Source organism: Pristis pectinata, chromosome 7 (assembly GCF_009764475.1).
Source record: "Pristis pectinata isolate sPriPec2 chromosome 7, sPriPec2.1.pri, whole genome shotgun sequence".
Lineage (NCBI taxonomy): Eukaryota > Metazoa > Chordata > Chondrichthyes > Rhinopristiformes > Pristidae > Pristis > Pristis pectinata.
The window spans coordinates 100,577,837-100,596,805 of NC_067411.1; the positions used below are offsets into that span (position 1 = coordinate 100,577,837).

The 18,969-nt window shown below is 41.8% G+C and overlaps 1 protein-coding gene across 3 annotated transcripts in view; it reads left to right on the forward strand.

Annotated features, from left to right (window-relative positions):
- Positions 1 to 18,969, forward strand: part of LOC127572797 (hyaluronan and proteoglycan link protein 1-like) — a 108,035-nt gene that overhangs the window by 15,634 nt on the left and 73,432 nt on the right. For 2 of the 3 annotated variants that reach the window (XM_052020429.1, XM_052020431.1), the window contains exon 2: positions 18,368 to 18,419. The gene's annotated coding sequence lies outside the window, so the exon portion shown is untranslated. Of the gene's footprint in view, positions 1 to 16,412; positions 16,478 to 18,367; positions 18,420 to 18,969 lie in introns of all 3 variants that reach the window. The other variant, XM_052020430.1, reaches the window with a different exon arrangement.

Below are 18,969 nucleotides of genomic sequence, written 5' to 3' on the forward strand. Positions count from 1 at the left end.
TCCATAAATTATTGACTGGCATCATTTCTGCTTACATACAGGACCATACCCCACTCCACCACAGGGCTCAGCTGGCTGTGATGTTGATTGGTCAACATTTACAGACACCGTATATTGCAGCTTAACTTGATAGACAGGTGGAGGAAAAGAAGAGGAGCCAGAAGGGGTGGCACAGGTGATAATGTCAGAAGAGATGGTTTAAAGACAATGTTTCAACCATGTTACGTAGGATTGTCAGGATGGAGCCATAGGAAAGCTGTGGAAGTACCAGTAACTACGTGGTGAAGAAGGATGACAGAAATCGAAAGGATCACTTGGGTGAATTAACAGATGCACATGACACCAAGCAATCAGTGTAGGAGAACACGAGGTACAACACAAGCATGGATTTAAGTTACAGAGTGTTTTCTGTGATGCAGCCATTGCTGGACAGGCTGTGGATCAGGGGGCACTGGTGACCTCAACCAAGGGGCTGACATATGACACATAGGAGAAGGTGATCCACCAGGATAGAACATAGAACATTACGGCACAGTACAGGCCCTTCAGCCCACAATGTTGGCCGACATTTTATCCTGCTCTAAGATCTGTCTAACCCTTCCCTCCCATTGTGGGTACTTGGTGTGAACACCTCAGAGATTAAAAACAAACACTTTTGCTGTTGATGAAACCTCAGAGGTTAAGAAGACTGGTGGATGAATTAAATTTATAATTGGTAGAATTGATAACTGCCTATACATATCATTAAATATTTAACTATTGTATAAATCTGTACACGAAAGTAGCTGATGGTTTATATGGGCTTTATAAACAGGAAGCAATGCAGAAACTGAATGTCAAGTCAAGCTGAGTTTATTGTCACATGCACAAGTCCATGTGTGCACAGGTGCAATGAAAAACTTACTTGTAGCAGCATCACAGGCACATAGCATCAGATAAGCAACATTCACAAGAAAAACATAAATTATACACAATTTTTACCAGAAAGAACACAATTAGAACACAAAAAGTCAATTTTAGTGCAAAGAGATCATAGTGGTGCTAAATTGTAGTGAGTAGGGTTTTGCTGGTTGGTTCAGGAACTGAATGGTTGAAGGGAAGTAGCTGTTCTTGAACCTGGTATTATTGTTATACCAGCTTTGGCTGTTTAGTTGAGAGTTATTCTCTTTAATAAAGGATGCTCTTTTGATAGCACGACCTCTATTATTTGCCTCTGCAAGCAACAACATGAAAGTTTGTACAGACACCACATGGAGATACATCTGGAAACCCCAGAATAATGTGGGCATTGATTCAAATATTTCAAAGTTGAAATTGAAGGATTTGTATTATAAAGTACCTTGAGATTTGGAACAATGGCACGGACAGTTCTGCCATAATTTATTTGAGAGATGGAACAAGTTCAGAAGGCAGAATGATCCTAACCTGTGTCTAAGCCCCTTTCACTTAGAAAAGTACAAAATTAACAAAGGAATCAGCATTGTGCCCAAAAACAACCAATCTAAGTATGTGAAGCAATTACTGCTCATTCAACAAAGGTCAAATTTTGTATACTTTTAAACCACCTTTTCAGATATTTATGTCCTGAAACGTTGGTAGTAGTTTAACACAATCAAGTCTCTCCTCTATTAAGGTTGTCACGGTGGCTACCAGTCTCATTTGGGCAACCTCTGCTAGTTTGCTGGAGATACTGAAGGTGTGCTCTTGTATTAGACCTGTTGGAATATGGAGGAGTGTGTGTCCTTGTGATTTCAGTTACATGATTTATGGTACTGTCAAGGGCTAACATATGCCATTAAGCCAGTTTTGACTGTTTTATAGATGACACACTCTTGGCTGCAAAGATATTTACCTTACTTGAATAAGCAGGTGGAGTGTCTGTGAAGCAGGAGTAGATTAATGGCTTTGCTGAAAGAACCTTTTGACTCCATTTCTCATCTACCTTGCCCCCTGGCAACATCAACGGAAAACACAGCATCAGGTCCCACATGTACACTAGTGACATCCAGCCCTACCTCACCAGCACCTCCCTCAAACCTTCCACTGCCTCCAATTTATCATGCTGCTTGCCTAACCCTCAGTACTAGGTCGGCAGAAATTTCTTCCAGTTAAATATATATAAAAAAACAAACTCATTGTCCTTGGGCCTTGCCATAAACTCTGTTCCCACACAATCAGGTTCCATCCCTCTCCTCACCCACTCCTGGAGCCTCAAACAAACACTTCAAAAATCGAATACCCTATTTGATCCTGAGCTAAATTGGCCATGTACCGAGGCACAGTGAAAAATTTTGTTTTGCATGCCATCTGATCACTTCAATACCACGTTCAGTTTAGGTTCATTTACTAAGATAAGATAAGATAAGATCTTTATTAGTCACAAGTACATCGAAACACACAGTGAAATACATCTTTTGCGTAGAGTGTTCTGGGGGTAGCCCGCAAGTGTCGCCACGCTTCCGGCGCCAACATAGCATGCCCACAACCTCCTAATCTGTACGTCTTTGAAATGTGGGAGGAAACCTGAGCACCCGGAGGAAACCCACGCAGAAACGGGGAGAATGTACAAACTCCTTACAGACAGCAGCCGGAATTGAACCCAGGTCGCTGGCACTGTAAAGCATTATGCTAACTGCTACACTACCATGCCTACCCTAACCGCTACACTACTGTGCCTGCAAGGGAAAAGCAATAGCAGAATGCAGAATATAATGTTACAGTTACGGAGAAAGTGCAGTACAGGCAGACAATAAGGTGCAAGTCCACAGTGAGGTAGGTTGTGAAGTCAAGAGTCCATCTTGTCATACAAGAGCTTCTGGTTGCATATCCTCTCCCTCACCAAGACTAACCATTTCCACCTCTGTAACATTTTCTGGCTCCATCTATACTTCAGCGCCTCATTGCCTCTGCTAAATATAGCCTGGCTTTCCATCATGTATCATCTGTAAACTTGAATTCATCTAAAACTCTGCTGCCTATATCCAAACTACACCATCCCATTTCCATGTCATCATTGGCTCCTGGTTCAGCAGCTCCTTCATTCAATTTGTTTCTTCTTTGTTCTCAGATCCCTCCAGGGCCTCATCCCTCCCTATTTCTGCTTCTGGCCTCTTGTGCTTCATTGATCCTTCGCTCTGTACTGTTATCAGGATTCCAGCATTTGCTCTTGATCTAAGCCCTCCCTGAACCTCTCCATTCTTTTAAGATACTCATCTCTTTGGCTAATCCTTTGCTCTAATATATCGATGCATGGCTCAATGTGACCCTAACCATAAACCAAATTCTGTAGACATCATTTTACTCCTGGCCCCATGGCATGTTCTTCTACCAGCAAATCTTGATTTGTTAATAATACAACATACATAGAACATAGAACATTACAGCACAGTACAGGCCCTTCAGCCCACGATGTTGTGCCGACATTTTATCCTGCTCTAAGATCTATCTAACCCTTCCCTCCCACATAGCCCCCCCATTTCTCTATCATTCACGTGTCTATCGAACAGTCTCTTAGATGTTCCTAATGTATCTTCCCCCACAATCTCTGCCAGCAGTGCGTTCCATGCACCCACCACTCCCTGTGTAAAAAACACTTACCCCTGACATCCCCCTTATACCTTCCTCCAATCACCTTAAAATTATGCCCCCTCATGTTAGCAGCCATTGTCGCCCTGGGATAAAGTCTCTGGCTGTCCACTCGATCTATGCCTCTTATCATCTTGTACACCTCTACCAAGTCACCTCTCATCCTCCTTCTCTCCAAAGAGAAAAGCCCTAGCTCGCTCAACCTATTTTCATAAGACATGCTCTCCAATCCAGGCAGCATCCTGACAAATCTCCTCTGCACCTTCTCTAAAGCTTCCACATCCTTCCTATAATGGCTAGGCTAGGAGTGGGTGCCATGGGCAGGTGATATAGAAGGGACATGTTCAGACAGGCTTGAGATGTGTCTATTTTAACGCAAGGAGTGTTGTGAACAAGGCGGATGAGCTTAGAGCTTGGATCGATACTTGGAGCTATGATGTGGTGGCCATTACAGAGACTTGGATGGCTCCGGGGCTGGAATGGTTGATTCAAGTGCTGGGTTTTAGATGTCTCAGGAAGGACAGGGAGGGAGGCAAGAGAGGTGGGGGAGTGGCACTGTTGATCAGAGATAGTGTCACGGCTGCGGAAAAGGTGGACGTTGTGGAGGGATTGTCTATAGAGTCTCTGTGGGTGGAGGTTAGGAACAGGAAGGGGTCGATAACGGTGCTGGGTGTTTTTTATAGGCTGCCCAGTAGTGACAGGGTTATTGAGGAGCAGATAGAGAAGCAGATCCTGGGAAGGTGTGAGAATAACAGAGTTGTTGTGATGGGGGATTTTAATTTCCCAAACATCAATTGGCATCTCCAGACAGTGAGGGGTTTAGATGGGGTTGAGTTTGTTAGGTGTGTTCAGGAAGGGTTCTTGACACAGTATGTAGATTGACCTACAAGAGGAGAGGCTTTGCTTGATTTGATATTGGGAAATGAACCTGGTCAGGTGTCAGATCTCTCAGTGGGTGAACATTTTGGTGATAGTGATCATAATTCTATCTCCTTTACGTTAGCACTGGAGAGAGATAGGAACAGACAGGCTAGAAAGGTGGTTACTTGGAGTAAAGGGAATTATGAGGCTCTCAGGCAGGAAATTGGAACAGATGTTCTCTGGGAAAAGTACGGAAGGTATGTGGCAAATATTCAGGGGATATTTGTGTGGAGCTCTGCACAGACATATTCCGATAAGACAGGGGACCGTGGTGTACGAAGGCTATAATAAATCTAGTCAAAAGGAAAAGAAAAGCATACAAAAGGTACAGAGAGCTAGGTAATGTTGGAGATCTGGAGGAGTACAAGACTAAAAGGAAGGAACTTAAGAAAGAGATTAGGAGAGCCAGAAGGGGACATGAGAAGGCCTTGGCGGGCAGGATCAAGGAAAACCCCAAGGCATTCTGCATGTATGTGAAGAGTAAGAGGATGAAACGCGAAAGAATAGGGCCTATCAAGTGCAGCAGTGGGAAAGTGTGTATGGATCCGGAAGAAATAGCGGAGGTACTTAATGAATACTTTACGTCAGTATTCACCACGGTAAAAGATCTGGGGGATTGTAGTGGGGACTTGCAGCGGCCTGAAAAGCTTGAGCATGTAGATATTAGGAAAGAGGAGGTGCTGAAACCTTTGGAAAGCATCAAGTTAGATAAGTCGCCAGGACCGGATGAGATGTACCCTAGGTTGCTGTGGGAGGTGAGGGAGGAGATTGTGGAACCTCTGATGATGATCTTTGTGTCGTCCATGGAGATGGGAGAGGTTCCGGAAGATTGGAGGGTTGCGGATGTTGTTCCCTTATTCAAGAAGGGGAGTAGGGATAGCCGAGGAAATTATAGACCAGTGAGTCTTAACTCAGTGGTTGGTAAACTGATGGAGAAGATCCTGAGAGGCAGGATTTATGAACATTTGGAGAGGTATAATATGATTAGGAATAGTCAGCATGGCTTTGTCAAGGGCAGGTCCTGCCTTATGAGCCTGATTGAATTTTTTGAGGATGCGACTAAGCACATCGATGAAGGGACAGCAGTAGATGTAGTGTATATGGATTTCAGCAAGGCATTTGATAAGGTACCCCATGCGGGGCTTATGGAGAAGATGAGGAGACATGGAATCCAAGGGGACATTGCAGTGTGGATCCAGAACTGGCTGGCCCACAGAAGGCAAAGAGTGGTTGTTGAAGGGTCATATTCTGAGTGGAGGTCAGTGACCAGTGGTGTACCTCAGGGATCTGTACTGGGACCCTTACTCTTTGTGATTTTTATCAATGACCTGGATGAGGAAGTGGAGGGGTGGGTTAGTAAGTTTGCGGATGACACAAAGGTTGGGGGTGTTGTGGATAGTTTGGAGGGCTGTCAGAGGTTACAGAGGGACATAGATAGGATGCAGAGTTGGGCTGAGAAGTGGCAGATGCAGTTCAACCCAGATAAGTGTGAAGTGGTTCAATTTGTTAGGTCAAATATGTTGGCGGAATATAGTCTTAATGGTAGGACTCTTGGCAGTGTGGAGGATCAGAGGGGTCTTGGGGTCCGAATTGTTGCAGCTATATAGGTCCCTGGTCAGACCCCACTTGAAGTATTGTGCTCAGTTCTGGTCACCTCACTACAGGAAAGATGTGGAAGCCATAGAGAGGGTGCAGGGGAGATTTACAAGGATGCTGCCTGGAATGCGGAGCATGCCTTATGAAAGCAGGTTGAGGGAACTCGGCCTTTTCTCCTTGGAGCGACGGAGGATGAGGGGGGACCTGATAGAGTTGTATAAGATGATGAGAGGTAATGATAGGGTAGATAGTCAGAGGCTTTTCCCCAGGGCTGAATTGATGGCCACAGGAGGACATAGGTTTAAGGTGCTGGGGAGCAGATATACAGGAGACGTCAGGGGTAAGTTTTTTACTCAGAGAGCGGTGAGTGCATGGAATGAGCTGCCGGAAATTGTGGTGGAGGCTGATACGATAGGGTCTTTCAAGAGACTGTTAGATCGGTATTACGGAGCTGAGTAAAATAGAGGGCTGTGGGTAAGCCTAGTAATTTCTAGGGTAGGGACATGTTCGGCACAGCTTTGTGGGCCGAAGGGCCTGAATTGTGCTGTAATTGTTCTATGTCCTATGTTCTAATTTCTAATGAGGCGACCAGAACTGAACACAATACTCCAAGTGTGGTCTAACCAGAGTTTTATAGAGCTGCATCATTGTTTACATTATCTGTACTGAACCATCCCCCCCCCCCAATTACACTGGAATTGTCGTAGAATTGGAAAGGTCCACGGAGCTCTTTGCAGAAAGTGTATGTGCCAAATGAGCAGCATTCTTGCCGGCTCTTTCAGATTGACCACTCAGTTGTATTATCAGTTCATCATGCATTCACCTTTCAGAATTTGCAAGAGTTTGTGCGTAACTATCATAAAACAAAATAATGAGTTGTATTTATCAGGTGCATTTAATGAAATAAAACATCTTAAACTGCTTACAAAACTTATGTTTTGCACTAAACGTCAAAAGAAATTTAGATCAATGCATTTGTTTCAACAGCACTCCATTTACCTCTTCATGGCTGAATGCTCATTGCTAAGTTCACAACAGAACGCATATTTTCAAGACTGTTTATCCAAGCAGCAACATTTAAAATTTGTAACACAAGAGTAAAACAGAATTTGATCTCAGCTAGTGTGCAGAAGATGCACCATAGCTGTAACATATGATCTTTGTCTGCTGGCATGCTTCATCCAGTGTATGTCCCAATTTTTAGATGTGCTTTGTTTCCTTGTGGTGTTAATATTAACCTGGCAAATCTGTTGCAAATCGTTGAATCCCAAAACACCAGCCTATAGCTGGAACTGACTAATCAAGATAAAACTATGTGGTCCCTCTACATGTAACATAGAACAGTACAGCACAGGAACAGGCCCTTCAGCCCACGATGGATACTCTATTTAGCTGGAGGGTGGTGAATCTGTGGAATTCATTGCCACGTACGGCTGTGGAGGCCAAGTAACTGGGTGTATTTAAAGCAGAGGTTGATAGGTTCTTGATTAGTAAGGGCATCAATGGTTATGGGGAGAAGGCAGGAGAATGGGGTTGAGAGGGAAAAATAACTCAGCCATGATCGAATGACGGAGCAGACTCGATGGGCCAAATGGCCTGATTCTGCTCCTATGTCTTATGGTCTTATGGATGTCTGTGCCGAGCACGATGCTAAACTAAGCTAATCCTTTCTGCCTGCACGTGATCCATATCCCTCCATTCCCCGCATATTCATGTGTGTATCTAAAAGCCTTTTGAATGCCACTATTGTATCTGCTTCCTCTACCACCCTTGGCAGCATGTTTCAAGCACCTACCACTCTCTGTGTAAAAAAAACTTTCCCCCTCTTGCCTTTGAGTTGGGAATAAAGGTAAACAACCAAATACCTATTAGGAGCAAGAGATTCCATGAGTATCCTATCTGACCCTTAACGGAGTGCTTGGCTTTGAAGTGTTTGAAAGGATCTTCAGCCAAAAATGCCAAATGGATGACCCTATTCAATTTTCTCTTGAGGTCCATTCTCTCATAGATACTAATTTCAATCCTAGGTACTATCCATAGGTTTCTTTCAATACAAGTAGTTATAAGAGATTTGATTATCAGAAAGTTCAATAAGTAGGTACATATCTTTAGGAGACTTCGGTCTCTGGTGGGACTGCAGTTGGTTCACCAATTTTGGTTAAAGATGGTAAAGGCTCAGTGGGTTTTTCTCTCAGTTCAGCGCAGATCATTTGCTTTCCGTTCAACAACTGAATGTGAGGTTTGTGGGGATCACCCCACACCCATCACTAAAACATCAGCAACTATACAATAAATGAAATTCAAAACAAAATGAGGATAATAGAAATCTGAAATAAAAATAGAAAATGCTAGAAATACTCAGCAAGTCAGGCAGCATCTGTGGAAAGAGAAACAGAATTAACTTTAAAGGTTGAAGGCCTTTTAATTTTGACCTGAAGTATAAAATGTTTCTCCTTTCACTGATGCTGCCTGGTTTGCTGAGCATTCCCACCATAGAACATAGAACAGTACAGCACAATACAGGCCCTTCGGCCCACAATGTTGTGCCGAACTTTAAACCTAGCCTAAGACTATCTAACCCCTTCCTCCCACATATCCCTCTATTTTAAATTCCTCCATATGCTTATCTCGTAATCTCTTGAATTTGACCAATGTACCTGCCTCTACCACCGCCCCAGGCAGCGCATTCCATGCCCCAACCACTCTCTGGGTAAAAAACCTCCCTCTGATATCTCCCTTGAACTTAAAGGCATGCCCTCTTGTATTGAGCATTGGTGCCCTGGGAAAGAGGTGCTGGCTGTCCACTCTATCTATTCCTCTTAATATTTTGTACACCTTTGTACACCATGTTTTCTTTTTTATTTCAGCAACTATATTTTTCCAAAAAAAATCTTTTGGTTTAAGATTACAAGTTGGATAAACTATGGCAGCTGCTACACTACATAATCTAAAACAACACTGTAGCCTTTACATTCTCACATTAAACAGCTACAGTAATCTCAATAAAGACTCCCTCCACATATGCAACACATATGTCTCACATACCAGCAGGAAAACTGCATAAAACTGCATCTCACTCAGGCCTTTTACGCTTTAGGATTAGTCAAGAAAATATTATTATAGAAAACCTCACTTAGGCCCAATCACATTGTTGATTTTGGGAGAAATCTTAGTACAACAACTAGAGAGAAAAAAAAATTAGGACCAAGAGCTATAAAAATAAGTGAAGATAAGTAAAAAGACCTTGATACTTAACCGCAGTTGGGACTGTGATTGCTTAGGAACTGCCTAGTAGATAAATCTGATTTGCTTTGAAGGCAACTGCCCTAGTGCTAGTGATATAGGATGTGAGGTTCGATGAATATTCTGGAGTTTAATTAGTTAACTTTGATGAGACGAGGAGAACATTTTTCATGAGGAAATTTAATAGTTTTGTATGATAGAGTAGATTTTATAGACCCCATGGAATGAACTGGCTTCATTTGATGAATAACCTTTTCCTTTTACAATTTATATGTTTTCATTTTGCTCACTGATCAATCAACCAGCACAGCAGAATAATGAAAGCTGAGGACAAGGTGACTGTAATTAAAATAAGAGAGATGGAAGGGAAAGTGAAATACAAAAGGCTTTACTCTTAGCTCTCAGCCTCTCCTGCAAAAACAACTTACATTTATTGAATATCCTTAATATACTAAACCATAAAAGGTGCTTCATCAAACAGAATTTGTACCTGTCACTTTTTCAGTTTATTTATGTGATCTGGGCATTGGTCTCAAGGCCAGAATTTATTGTTCATCCCTAAATGCCCCCTGAGAAGATGGTGATGACATCTGAGTGGCTTACTGAGCCGTTCAGAGGGTAATTTAAGAGTCAGTCACATGGATTGTCTGGATACAGATATAGACCAGACCAGACAAGGACAGCATACACTTTACTCTGTACTGTTATTGTTTTTACCTGTACTACATCAATGCACCCTGTACTAACCCAATGTAACTGCACTGTGTAATGAATTGACCTGTACGATCGGTTTGCAAGACAAGTTTTTCACTGTTCCTCGGTGCAAGTGACAACAATAAACCAATACCAATACCAGTATTTCCTCCCCTGAAGTACCCCAGTGAAATAGGCAAGTTTCTTTCACAATCCAGTAGCTTTTTTCTGTGATCCTCATCACAAGTTTTGCCAAAGGAGGTATTAAGGAGATTACGAGATACATTTCCAGAAGGAGAGACACAGAGAGCTTTGGTGGGGAGAGGAGGGGTGGGATATTCTAGAGCCCGGAGCCTTGGGAGCTGAAGGGATGTCCACCTGCGGTGAAATAATTAAAACTGGAGTTGCCCAAGCAGTCGAAATTGGACGAGCCAAAAGGCTGGAGGAGATGGAAGGGGAGAGACTACTGAGGTATTGGTATTGGTTTATTATTGTCACTTGTACAGAGGTACAGTGAAAAACTTGTCTTACAAACTGATCGTACAGGTCAATTCATTACACAGTGCAGTTACATTGAGTTAGTACAGAGTGCATTGATGTAGTACAGGTAAAAACAGTCTTCCCTAGTCTTCCCTAGGTTCTGAGCACCCGCCTTATGTGGAGCCCCTACATACAAGTGTTTGAGAGACTGGCAGGATGAATTTACCAGCTGCTGTGGGGCTGCAGGCACCTTCTGCCATGTGAGAACTCAGTTCACAGCAATATCATTGCATCTTGCAGAGAAATCTGAATGATTGAGTTAAATGTACTGGTTTATCTACACATTGCCCTTGGTTGGCCAATGTTTTTTTGTAAATATATTGCTGGATGCACGCACTTCCAACTTGCAACCCATTCAGGTTATGAACAGCTCTCAGGAAGGGAGCCCTGTCATAACCTGGGGAGGACCTGTATTTGAAAATGAAATCAAGGAGCTTGTAGATTAGAGAGCACAGGATTGATTGAATGTGGGTGTAAGGTGTGAGTTAGGCACAGGCAGCAAAGTTTGGGAAGAGTTTAATTTAATGATGTGTGGAAGACAGGAGACTTCCATGGTCATTGACTTAAAATAGTCAAGTCTAGAGGTAACAAACGCATGAATGAGTATTGATAACAATGAGCATTTCATCAGGAGGTGAACTGTGGTAAGGGAAGAGTTGAGCAATATCAATGTCAATGTTAACGTGTAACATCACCTTGATGGTTATGGAGCTGATAACTCATTCTTAACTTCAATGTAATGCCAAGGTTGTGAACAGTCAGGCTCAGCAATAGAAAGTCATCAGGGAGAGGGATGGAATAAATGACTGTAGAATGGGCTTGTCCTGCCCTCTGCCATGCTTGCAGCCTTTATTTCTCTTGTAACTGCACTTTTTATGGTGAATCCAACTGGGCTTGAGTAGGACAGTCTACAAGTGCCAACTATCCTCAGTTAGCTGATGCTGAGGTCCAACCCCTGAAATGTCTCGACTAGTTTTAAATTGGTAAGTTGTTTTATAATTGTCACATGTACTGAGGTACAGTGAAAAACTTTGTTTTGCATGCCATCCATACAGATCATTTCATCATATTAGTGCCCTGAGGTAGTACAAGGGAAATCAATAACAGAATGCAGAATAAAGCTTTACAGTTACAGAGAAAGTGCTGGCAGACAGTAAGGTGCAAGGCCATGATGAGGTAGATTGTGAGGTCAACAGTCCATCTTATCGTACTAGGGGACGGTTCAATAGTCTTATAACAGTGGGATAGAAGCCGTCCTTGAGCCTGGTGGTACGTGCTTTCAAGCCTTTGTATCTTCTGTCTGATGGGAGGGGGCAGAAGAGAGAATATCCGGGGTAGATGGGGTCTTTGATCATGTTGGCTGCTTTACTGAGGCATCGAGAAGTGTAAGCAGAGCTTACAGAGGGGAGGCTGGTTTCTGTGATGTGCTGAGCTGTGTCTACAACTCTCTGAGGTTTCTTGTGGTATCAGGCAGAGCAGCTGCCGTACCAAGCCATGATGCATCCAGGTAGGATACTTTCTATGGTGCATCAATAAAAACTGGTGAGTGTCAAAAGGGTCATACCAAATTTCTTTAGCCTCCTGAGGAAGTAGAGGCACTGGTGAGCTTTCTTGGCTAAGGCGTCTATGTGGTTGGACCAGGACGGGCTGTTGGTGATGATCACTCCCAGGAACTTGAAGCTCTCAACCCTCTTAACCTCAGCATCATTGATGTAAAAAGGAGTGTGTGCACCATCCCCCCTTCCTGAAATCAATAACCAGCTCTTTTGTTTTGCTGACATTGAGGGAAAGGTTGTTGTCATGACACCACGTCAGTAGGCTCTCTATCTCCTTCCTGTACTCCAACTCATCGTTATTTGAGATATGGCCCACTACAGTGGTGTCATTAAAGGCTTTTTCACAGTTTAATTGATAGGAATGACCAGCTATATATAAACACTGCACACTTAAATAATTAAAATATTGTAGTAACACACGTTTAAGTGACAAAAATTAATTAAAGGTATTAACATTAAGTACACTGAAGAATGAAAAATATGAGTACATGCACTTTCATTTGCAATTAAGGTTGGGTGACACCATTCAAATCAGATATAAGACATACTCGAGGCATCACTGGAGCAGAAGGCTGAGGGACCAGACCGGAAGTGCATCCGTCCCTCAGCTCAGTACATTCGTGCTGAGTCCAGTTGCATAATGTGCATCTACCCACCAGTGCATTCCTGACTTCCCTGTTGCAATGCTCAGGCCTGGAGCTCAGGAACAAGTTGATCCATGCAAGCAGTTCTCTTCACAACCACCAGCTGAACGTGTCCTCTCCACAACTGGCAGTCTTTGTTTTCTGTTAACTTATGACTTGGATCATTTTGTCTGAAATGAAATGAAACTTCTATTTTTAATCAAATGGCACTCATCAGGGAGAGAATGAACCAAATGCCATACAGGGACAGAAATTGTGAAGTTTGCTGCAGAGATAGCAAAGGACATCAATGACACTTCATGTGTGAAAATAGCCTTTCCCACATACGTTTGTTTTAAATTATTCTTCAAGTGTACAGCTGAGTTTTTGAATGACCTTCATTTTGACATTGATGGTAGAGATAGTTTGATGTAAATTTGGAGGTTGGGGGCAGGGGAGGTGAGGGAAATGTAAAGTTTGTCAACTTACAAAAGGGAAACTGGAATCTAGATGAAAAAGCAACCTGCTGCCGGAGGAACTCAGCAGGCCAGGCAGCATCCGTGGAGAAAAGCAGACGGTCAACATTTCAGGTCAGGACCCTTCTTCATGACTGGAGTTCAGGACTTCAGGGTCCTGAAGAAGGGTCCTGACCCGAAACATTGACCGTCTGCTTTTCTCCATGGATGCTGCCTGGCCTGCTGAGTTTCTCCAGAATCTTGTTGGGTTGTCAACTAACGTTAGACATGATGTAGCTGGAAATAAATCAATTTCCATTCACTTCCAAACCTAATATACTGGCAAATGACACTCAACAAAGAAAAAATGAAAACAAATTTAGTAAGACCTAACACACGACTGTTGGCTTTACAACTGTTAGCACAATATATTCAGGAATGAAGCCATGTAAAAGCTATGCTGCAGTAGGAGAGAATAGGTTGAGCACACTGATACACTTGGCTATGAAATGACTAAGTGAGAATTTCAGGTGATTAATGTCTGCCTTGGGAAAAAATCCAAAAAAATACTGACAAACACTCCGCAAATAAATCTGAATGAACTTTTCAAAGTTAGGGTACAGATTCATGGTATAAATCAATCAAAAGTGACGAAAAAGAATTGACATTGGGTGAACTAAATTCAAAGATAAAGTTGTCCATGAAACCTATTAATCATCTCTCTCAACACAAAGACGTGTTCTAAGAGAATGCACACAAGAGACAGGGTTCCAGCACAATTAGTGTCAGTTCTCTGGTTCCTGTGAGCACAGTTTACTTTGGCAGTATAGGGTCAGTACGTTTACTTTCATGGTCCCTACCCAAAGGATAAATATCTAAGTATTGGTGGACAGATTCCTGTGGTGGAACTGTCTGTCAGTTCGTCATGGCACAGTAATATACAACTGGCTTAAAAGAAGAAACTTGTGCATCTTCAGTTATTCAGAATCAAAAAATAGTGTTTAATATAATGAACAAATGTAGTTTGCATAAAATAGGCCAACTATTGCATCACTACAAAATACTGTGTAAAATCACGGCAGATTGATATATTTGGGTGCATACATGAAACTGCAATGATTCATATGATTAGGACATTGCAAGCTTTTACATCTCTGTCTGAAAAATGTGTTTCATTCTGATCACATGAATCCTACCTTGTATAAAGAACTGTGTAAAAGAACGATTGGCCAATTAGTCTCAGAAGCAAGTTATAGCTACTAGAGTGAATATATTGATGAAGGCAAAGCAATGATCAAAGTGGAATTATTAGAGAACACACTTTCACTGCTGGAAGTCAAATGCAAAGCCTGATGTTGAATAAGGCAGCCCAGTGGATAGTAAGTGTGAAGCTCTCAACTAATTAGTCTTAGACAGTCAAAATCTTTGCCCCAGGGTAGAAATGTCAAACTCCAGAGGACATTCTTTTAACGTTAGAGGGGGGATGTTTAAAGGCGACGTGAGGGGCAAGTTTTTTTTACGCCGAGAGTGGTAGGTGTTAAGAATGAATGGGAAAGAGAACTCCAGATACTTTTACCTACAGAGACATGGAAGAAAATTCTTCAATTAGTTAATACATCTTCTGTGTTCTAGACACTCGTTGATACAGTTTAAGGTGGTCCACAGGAGCCATATGTCCAAGGACAAGTTAGCCTGTTTTTATCATCATATAAATCCTGTATGTGACAGATGTAATTCGAAGGTGGCTTCCCTGACACATATGTTTTGGTCCTGTCCCCTCTTGGAAAAATATTGGAAAGATATTTTTAACATTATTTCATCTGTATTGAATATTGATTTACAATCTCATCCTATTACTGCAACTTTTGGGTTACCAATGATGGAATCTCGCCATTTATCTCCTTCTGCTTGTCGTACGATTGCCTTTGTCACATTAATGGCCAAGCGATCCATTTTGTTCAGATGGAAGGATCCAATACCCCCCACCACTTTTCAGTGGTTTTCTCAAACTATAGCATGTTTAAACTTAGAAAAAATTAGGAGTGGTACTGTTGGTCCTTCGCTTAAATTTGAGGAAGTTTGGAGTCCATTTACTCAATATTTCCACATGATATAAGCTGACCTTTCTCAGATCCCTTTCAATAACCCTTGAATGCAGAGGAGCAGAGTTGACGACATAGTAATTTTTTTTTCTTTTTAATTGAAGAAATAGCAGTCCAGTTTTCTTTTTGAAGTTTTGGGTTTTTTTGGTTTATTATCAATATATTTTGTTTGATTTGGGGGGGTTCTCCTTTCATATAATTAAATTTCATTTCTTTTCAATCTTTCCTTTTGTATTTGTTTACTTAATAAGAGAGCGGGAGGTCTAGATTACTTTTTTTTACTCCTTATGATTATATACTTTAACCGTTATGACTGCTCTCCTGATCTCTTTGCACCAGATGTAGAATTACTGATGTTATATATATTATTTTGTACTAATTTGAAAATTAGTAAAAAGATTGAAAAAGAAAGAGACTGGTAGCTGCCTGGAATGTGTCACCAGGGGTAGTAGTGGAAGCAGGCAGTTTGGTGGAGTTTCAGAGGCTTTTAGATGGACAGAGGAATATGAAGGGAGTGGAGGGATGTGGATGATACACAGGAGGGGGACATTTAGTGTAAATTGGCATCAAGATCGGCACAACGTCATGGGTCACTTCAGGTTACTTTTCGAGTGATGAAGACACCCCCTGTCTGTGTTGAAGATGAGAGTTATTAATTGGACTCTGATCACAGTTTAATTCATGGTAATCTGCTCAGCACATCTGATGATAAATTTGAACTTGGGGGTTTCCAGAATGTAGCTTTTGGCAGACCTGCTGCACTTCCTGTTGTCATGATGCCAGTTTGATTTATTTTCCCCTCATTTAATTCAGTAGAAGCTGGTTTTACTGTCCCAGGCTCTCTCTTACAAACGGTTTTCATTTTAAAATCTGTGAATAATTTGCTTCTCCAGTTCTGGATATTTGAAAAACACAGGGGGGAGTTGAGGGTTGGATCTGTGTACATCTTTAAAGTTTACATATGCAGTGTACACACTTAAACAAGGAGATGCATTTTTATTAAGACTGAGATGTATACTGGTTTTGTCAAATTTACCAGGCAAGCAAGAGTAAATGTCTCTTGTTCTGACAGCAGATTCCTTTTCTGCTACTTATTAGGAAAGCAATGTGACAATGGACATCTTGGAAAAGGAAGAAACAAATTCACTAACAGTGTTTTGATGGTAACAAAGGACAGTTTCTCATTATTCACATTGTACAGTTGATCCTTGTTTTTGATGAAATGCCAATAATATACAACCGTTTTAATTTGTTAGAGCAAGCCATAGTCCTCCATACTCATCTGTTCCTATGTAATTGCTTCCATTTTTTCATTGTGCATTGGTTTATTGATTTTGCATATATCATGGTTAGCACATGCAGATAGCATGTTCAGTATAGTATGCTGTTATGAAATGTTAATGCACGTTTCTATGCTACTGTCCTTAACAGCAGTGCTTGTTGTGTGTATCAGTGCAATGTGCTCTGTGAATTGGTGTGCTGTTGTTTCAGTTGGGCAAAAGAATAACCCTAATGCTTTCAAATCATCAACTACCAAAAATTTTCAGTGAGAAGTGACAATAAGTCTATCAGTGCTGAACATTGTGTAGGAGGAAATCTGACAGCAACTTCCGGAGCATGCACATGCACAGTTAAACATGGAAATCTGGACTCTGCTGTCAGTGAATCTTTGTTCCTCCCTAAATTGGACTGTTTTTCAGCCTTATCCAGCTTAATCAACAGAAATCAGTGGAATTATAAGAACTAAAAGTATTTACAATTTGCTCTGACAGTGCTCCATTTTGTTGCATGAAATGTAAGTGTATTTTTAGTGTCATAACAAGCTTATCATCTTCTATGGCCATCAAAAGTTCCCATATCCATAAACCCCAACCTTTTCTCACCTAATCTTTTCCCCACATAGCTATTGCTGGCCGGAAGCTGCCTTTCCTATCATCTCTTAACTGACCTAATTCATAGTTCCTCTTCATCAATCACCATCGTTTTCCCCCTCTCAATTCCCCTTTCCTTTCGGGACCAACAGATTAGCTAGAACTTTGGAATTTACACCTCATCTATTGTCCTGCTCATTCATCCATTGGTTCTGTCCTCATTGTCCTCTACTGACTTCCCGTCCTGTCCTTTAGAATCCCTATGCCTGTGCACAGATCCCTTCACAACGTGGCTCAGCCCTACCTCCACAAGCTGCTCCAGGGCTTTAGTTTGCTCCATTTCATCTCACTTAGGCCTTCCATACAATTGCTCTTCCATTTGTCACAGTCTTCAGTCATTTTGATCCTTCTGTCTGGAAACGTGTCCTCAGACTTTCCTCCCCCTTCAGCACTTAATCCATTCTTTGTCCTTACTTTCTAATCTCCCTTTTCCGGAGACAACATATTTTCCAATAACCCACTGTGAAACATTTTGGGATATTTTCTGTACATAAATTCAAGCTATAATTATCATCAGAGAAGCACTGGAAGAGAAATGGCATCATTAGAACAGAATCAGAATCAAGTTTATTATCACTGACATAAGTCGTGAAATTTGTTGTTTTGCAGCAGCAGTACAGTGCAAGACATAAAAATTACTATAAGTTACAAAATAAATAAATAGCACAAAGAGGAATAACAGGGTAGTGTTCATGGGTTCACGGACCGTTCAGAAATCTGATGGCGGAGGGGAAGAAGCTATTCCTAAATCATTGAGTGTGGGTCTTCAGGCTCCTTTACCTCCTCCCCGATGGTAGTAACGAGAAGGGGGCATGTCCAGGATGGTGAGGGTTCTTAATGATGGATGCCGCCTTCTTGAGGCACCGCCTCTTGAACATAAGAAATAGGAGCAGGAGTCGGCCATCTGGCCCATCGAGCCTGCTCCGCCATTCAATAAGATCATGGCTGATCTGGCCGTGGACTCAGATCCACCTACCTGGCTTCTCCCCGTAACCCTTAATTCCCCTACTGTGCAAAAATCTATCTAACTGTGTCTTAAATATATTTAATGAGGTAGTCTCTACTGCTTACTTAGGCATATCCCTATCCATTAATATGCCTTCTTGCCATCTCTATTTGCAGGGGAAGACTGTTCAACTTACCACTCATTTGCTGTGCTGACCAATCGGAACTGGTAAGTTTTTCTGCTTAAAGAACTTTAGACAGGGTAGGGTTTGTACAGACTCAGCAGGGAGTGATGTAAAGGAAAACTAGACAAGAAAGTCTAGTTTGTCAGTGTTGAATGAAATATGCAGAGTGAGTAAGTACTGTTTACAGAGATAGAAATAGGCACAGGTCAGGAAGTAAGTGGTTGACCTGATTAAGTTGCTCAAGTGCTTGGTCCAAGTTGCTGTATCCTGATAACTGGTGAATCGTTTTGTGCTGAATATTTATAATTAATAGGAGCTTGTTCTGCTCAGTTCTGCCACTGACTGTTCCCTGCTATGTGCTGAACCTTTAAACCTCCAAGACATTAGGAAAGAAGGAAGCAAAGACTTGTGATTATATGACATCTTCCGTATTACTTTCCTGCCAATGTATATTGCAAAACAAGATACATAAAGAATAGGCATGTTACATAGCCCAGTTTAGTATAAGTGAGTACAAGCTAGGATAGGGCAATTACAGAAGAACATTTTGAGGGGCCCTATACAACAACATTTTGGAAGAGACAGATTCTTCAA